The following is a 6462-nucleotide window of genomic DNA, read 5'->3' on the forward strand; positions in this document are numbered from 1 at the left end:
GAAAGTTGTTAAAACAATGCCCGAGTCCCTCACCCGGGAAGGGAGGGAAAGGCACAGTAACCTTGTTAAACTAGAAAGGTAAAAGGGAGGGAGGGAGCTGACTGTGGCTGGCGGCAGACACAGCAAGAGAGGCCACAACACAGGCGGAACGGGGATGCACAGGGTCAGGCAACAGCAGCGAAGGGTGAAAACCCGAGGAGTGCAAAATGACCCCAAATCCGCCGCCTTCCGGCTCCAGCACTACCCGCGCATGTGAGAGTCGCCAGACCTCCTCCCCTGCACGGATCGACCTGCAGATGCAGAGAGCTTTACTGGCAGGACACGTGTGCACGCAAGAATCATTCACATAAAAGAAACGAAAACATGGCTGAATAATAATGCAAGTAAAGTTACGGATTAGGGAAGGGCCTTTCGCTCTGATCTGAGCCCTCTCCCCCCTCTTTGCTCTGAATATACTGCCAGCGCCGGCTGCTATGAGTCAGCCTGCAAATGAAACCTCTGTTTCCTGGAATTCGGGCGCCGGGGAGACCACAGCCCGTCTGCAGCTGGCACTGCCCACCTTACTAACTAACGGCTGACAGCCTCATCGTGCTGGCACACACCAGGAGGAAAGGTCAGGGGGCACAGTCAGTGGGATTCCTGGGGGAGAGAGAGAGAGTGACGTCACAGGGAAGTGCTTTTCACTACCGCCACCAGGGGGCGCTCGCACCCAGTGACTACTGAGGGGGGTGCTAGTACAGTCACTACTGAATAGAGCCGCCAGGGGGTGCTCTGGAGCCAATCCAAAAAGGAGAGAGGGAGAATGGCAGCACCTGGCACTGGACTACGGAAACGATGGGTCAGAGCCAGCGGAAAAGATGGGTCAGAGCCAGCGGAAAAGAACGGTAAAACAGATAAATGCAGAATCTGTAAAAGATTACTGGAAATGGTAGCACATCTTGTCGCTGAGCGTGAGGCATCTGAAGGTGGCACGGCTCATCCACTGGAAGCTGTAAACATGTTAGCATCACGGTACCAGAAAAGCAGCACGATCACGACTCGGAGAGAATGGTAGAGAAGGAAGAAGTTGTGATCACCCGGGACATTTCTACTCCAACTGATCAAACGCTTGACGCAAGAAAATCAGAGATTGTTACTAAACGAGAAAAACACAAGAACCACAAGTACCAAAAGATGCAATCAGTGATGAAGAAAATGTGGCAGAAAAATGTAGAAAGCGTCTCAATAGTATTGGTGCTACAAGCACACTTAAATTGATATATTGCCTCTACATATTACATGGTATGAACACCAGACGATGGCTGTCTTTGGCACAATGCAGGTATTACGAGACGCAATAGCAGTAAATTTGAAAGACAGAGATCAGCTCCAGCAATCCCCTGCTTAGAGTGAGATTCACTCCTGTCATGCTGTACACAAAATAAACCAGTTTGGAGACATTACCCCAGGAAACTAGTCACTGTGGAGGAGAGTCACCAAGGAGTGCACCATCACAGTCAGTGACCATGGTCACGTGGAGGGGACTGGGAATTCTAAGAGTCACTACTGACCAAAGACACGGGCGGGGGGCACTATCACAATCACTACTGACGAGGGTCACCAGAGGTTGCAGGGATACCAGGAATGCACTACCATAGTCACTACTGAGCAAAGACACCGGCGGGGTGCACTATCACAATCACTACTGACGAGGGTCACCAGAGGTTGCAGGGATACCAGGAATGCACTACCATAGTCACTACTGAGCAAAGACACGGGTGGGGGGCACTATCACAATCACTACTGATGAGGGTCACCAGAGGTTCCGGGGATACCAGGAATGCACTATCATGGTCATTACTGAGCAAAGACATGGGCAGGGGGGCACTATCACAATCACTACTGACGAGGGTCACCAGAGGTTGCAGGGATACCAGGAATGCACTACCATAGTCACTACTGAGCAAAGACACGGGTGGGGGGGCACTATCACAATCACTACTGATGAGGGTCACCAGAGGTTCCGGGGATACCAGGAATGCACTACCATAGTCATTACTGAGCAAAGACATGGGCGGGGGGGCACTATCACAATCACTACTGACGAGGGTCACCAGAGATTGCAGGGATACCAGGAATGCACTACCATAGTCACTACTGAGCAAAGACATGGGCAGGGGGGCACTATCACAATCACTACTGACGAGGGTCACCAGAGGTTGCAGGGATACCAGGAATGCACTACCATAGTCATTACTGAGCAAAGACATAGGCGGGGGGGGGCACTATCACAATCACTACTGACGAGGGTCACCAGAGATTGCAGGGATACCAGGAATGCACTACCATAGTCACTACTGACCAAAGACACCGGCGGGGGCACTATCACAATCACTACTGACGAGGGTCACCAGAGGTTGCAGGGATACCAGGAATGCACTACCATAGTCACTACTGAGCAAAGACATGGGTTGGGAGCACTATCACAATCACTACTGACGAGGGTCACCAGAGGTTGCAGGGATACCAGGAATGCACTACCATAGTCACTACTGAGCAAAGACACGGGCGGGAGGCACTATCACAAACACTACTGACGAGGGTCACCAGAGGTTGCAGGGATACCAGGAATGCACTACCATAGTCACTACTGAGCAAAGACACGGGCGGGAGGCACTATCACAATCACTACTGACGAGGGTCACCAGAGGTTGCAGGGATACCAGGAATGCACTACCATAGTCACTACTGAGCAAAGACACGGGCGGGAGGCACTATCACAATCACTACTGACGAGGGTCACCAGAGGTTGCAGGGATACCAGGAATGCACTACCATAGTCACTACTGACCAAAGACACGGGCGGGAGGCATTATCACAATCACTACTGATGAGGGACACCAGAGGTTCCGGGGATACCAGGAATGCACTACCATAGTCACTACTGAGCAAAGACATGGGTGGGGGGCACTATCACAATCACTACTGATGAGGGGCACCAGAGGTTCCGGGGATACCAGGAATGCACTACCATAGTCACTACTGAGCAAAGACATGGGTGGGGAGCACTATCACAATCACTACTGACGAGGGTCAACAGAGGTTCCGGGGATACCAGGAATGCACTACCATAGTCACTACTGACCAAAGACACGGGCGGGAGGCACTATCACAATCACTACTGATGAGGGACACCAGAGGTTCCGGGGATACCAGGAATACACTATCATAGTCACTACTGAGCAAAGACATGGGTGGGGGGCACTATCACAATCACTACTGATGAAGGTCACCAGAGATTGCAGGGATACCAGGAATGCACTACCATAGTCACTACTGAGCAAAGACACGGGCGGGAGGCACTATCACAATCACTACTGACGAGGGTCACCAGAGGTTCCAGGGATACCAGGAATGCACTACCATAGTCACTACTGACCAAAGACACGGTCGGGAGGCACTATCACAATCACTACTGATGAGAGACACCAGAGGTTCCGGGGATACCAGGAATGCACTACCATAGTCACTACTGAGCAAAGACATGGGTGGGGGGCACTATCACAATCACTACTGACGAGGATCACCAGAGGCTGCAGGGATACCAGAAATGCACTACCATGTCACTACTAGCAAAGACACGGGCAGGGGGCACTATCACAATCACTACTGATGAAGGTCACCAGAGATTGCAGGGATACTAGGAATGCACTACCATAGTCACTACTGAGCAAAGACACTGGTGGGGGGCACTATCACAATCACTACTGATGAGGGTCACCAGAGATTGCAGGGATACCAGGAATGCACTACCATAGTCACTACTGAGCAAAGACACTGGCGGGGGGCACTATCACAATCACTACTGACGAGGGTCACCAGAGATTGCAGGGATACCAGGAATGCACTACCATAGTCACTACTGAGCAAAGACACCGGCGGGGGGCACTATCACAATCACTACTGACGAGGGTCACCAGAGATTGCAGGGATACCAGGAATGCACTACCATAGTCACTACTGAGCAAAGACACCGGCGGGGGGCACTATCACAATCACTACTGACGAGGATCACCAGAGGCTGCAGGGTGAAGAATATGTCTGATTAAGATAACCAAGAATTCCCAGATGCCTTTGCTGTATCGTGGCCTGTCAGAGGTGAATGAACTTTGAGAGACTTTCTGACTATCACAGATTCAAAGGATGCAGAAGAGTTGGGAAACTGGTAAATCCTGCAAAGCTTATAATTACAGGCCAGGAAGGCATCAATGACTTGCAGAGAATCTCTGAGACAGATTTGCTGGCAACAAAAGGAGAGAGGCCTATTTTAATGGCCACATTTACTTCACAATGAAGGGATACTCGTTCTGCAGGAAAATAGGATGCAAGCCTTTATCTTGCAGATATTGGTTTCAATGACCTGAAACCAATTTGAATGAATCCTGGTGCCAAGCTCTATTCAAGACCCAGACTGGGAGGTGTTTACAATAAACAAAGAAGAACAACAGAAGACAAGAAGAGAATACTTGCATCAAAGCCAGTATGATACAGGAACTTGTTTACATTGGGAGGAGTAACAGGGTTAGAAGAATTCTTAGTTGAGGGAGGTCCTCACAAGCATTTCCTATACAGGATAGATTGTCATGACAAACAGTATCATGTGTTTGTGGGCGGTTACACTTTTCTGGAAGCTTCGAGAATGTTGGATTTTAATTATATAAGTCAGAGCAGGGCAGAAATTCATGGAGATGCTACTTATTACAGAAAGAGGGCAGATTGCATCTCACAAGAACACTTGTCTCTGCATGTCTTTTGAAAAAGCCAAAATAAACTAAATTTTAAAACCTCTTGCTGAATTGCAGTGTTCTTGTGCCCTAAGCTATGAGTCTCAAAATTAGACATTTTGGCACCCCAGATGGGACTCTAATAACTGTTGTTATTGTTAATTATTAATTATTAATAAGCTGTAGTGTTATGGTTGGTGGACAACCTAATACTAGGTTCTTGAAGGGTAAAAAAATTTGGCTTGCCGTTCAAAGATTGAGTTACCCAGGTAGCCTGGAGGTTTATCCCGGAGAATTATGAGTTCAGAGCAGATGTGGAATGAAGTTGGATCTATTTTGTGAGTATGTAACAAGAAAAAAAAAAAAAAAAAAAAAAAAGGACAAATCTGTAAGTAGCAATGTTTTTATTTTATTTGTTGTACAGTGTATATAGCTTGTGTGTTATATCAGGTTTAGAATATTAATGTTCTTTAATATATGTTAGGGAGACAGGACATGAGTTGATGATTTGATTAAAATCAGATTGAACAATTGAACAAACAGAGGGATAGCCAGCACTAGTCAGTCTGGGGTCTTTTGTTCTTAGACCGCATGGCATGCGCTCAAGCAGTTTCACTTTCACTTTACACCTGGTGAACGGCTGAGTAGAGCGGCTGTTGTAAGTGTGTAGATTCAGAAGGAGAAAGAGGGAATAAGATACAATTGGTAAGTTGAAAGTTTTATAATTAGTATGATAAGGTGTTTTTCGTTAGTGGATTTTTACCAAAGTTTAGTTGTTAAACAAAAACAAATGCGGTGCTTTTAAAACTAGAAACTGCATGGCTGGATATTATAGTTTATAGCTGTCTGTGATTAGAGGTACATAAATGTCTCCAGTTTATTTTAGTCTATGAGATTTATTGTTATCAGTTCATATTTAAGTTTGCTTTGGAGTTAATGCGTGATTGCTGTTAGGGTATCATTAACCAGAGAAATGAAGTTTTTCAGTTTTTTGGTGTTTTGCTTCTCCCCTCTCCCCCTCAAGGTACAGAGCTGACTAATGTAGCCATGGCTGGCCACAAGGACTCTTATGTTCACTGTAAACGTAGAAAAAGAATAACCAGCCCAGTAAGCTTTTTAGTTTTTGGTTTTATTTCCTACCATTAATGCAGAGATGCTCATATTTGCATCTAAGTTTTTAGAATTGTGTGATTACCGAGAGTTTATTGTGCATTGTGTTTCATTTCATTTGGTAAGAACGAAAAGCATGAACTTGTGTTTATTTAAAGTCATTCATAATTAGATTTGATTTATCATTGGAGAGGGATGTATGGTTTTGTTCTTTGGTCAGGGGTATAGGCAGAGAGATAGAAAGGAAAACAATCTATAGATATACTACAAGAGAGCAACTTTATTTTAATGAAATGATTTGTTTAAGGGTTTTATCACTTAACAAACCTATGCATTGAGGGTAACAGTTGTTTAGCGGGAAAGGAGTTGAACCCCCCCTTAGGAATGTGGTTGAGAAGAAAGGAAAAAAAAAAAACACCTGGGAGTGAGTCACTTTTAAAATGGATTTTACAGTTCTGCTGAGAGGTTTGAGGTTTAAGTATGTTATAGGACAAAGTGCAAAGGTGATAGAAGAGGGACTAATGAATTGATTTGTTTAATGTGAAAACAGAAATTTGTGTTGAAAGTATGGGGAAAGTGAATATTAGGG

This window comes from Rhinatrema bivittatum, unplaced genomic scaffold (genome assembly GCF_901001135.1).
Source record: "Rhinatrema bivittatum unplaced genomic scaffold, aRhiBiv1.1, whole genome shotgun sequence".
Lineage (NCBI taxonomy): Eukaryota > Metazoa > Chordata > Amphibia > Gymnophiona > Rhinatrematidae > Rhinatrema > Rhinatrema bivittatum.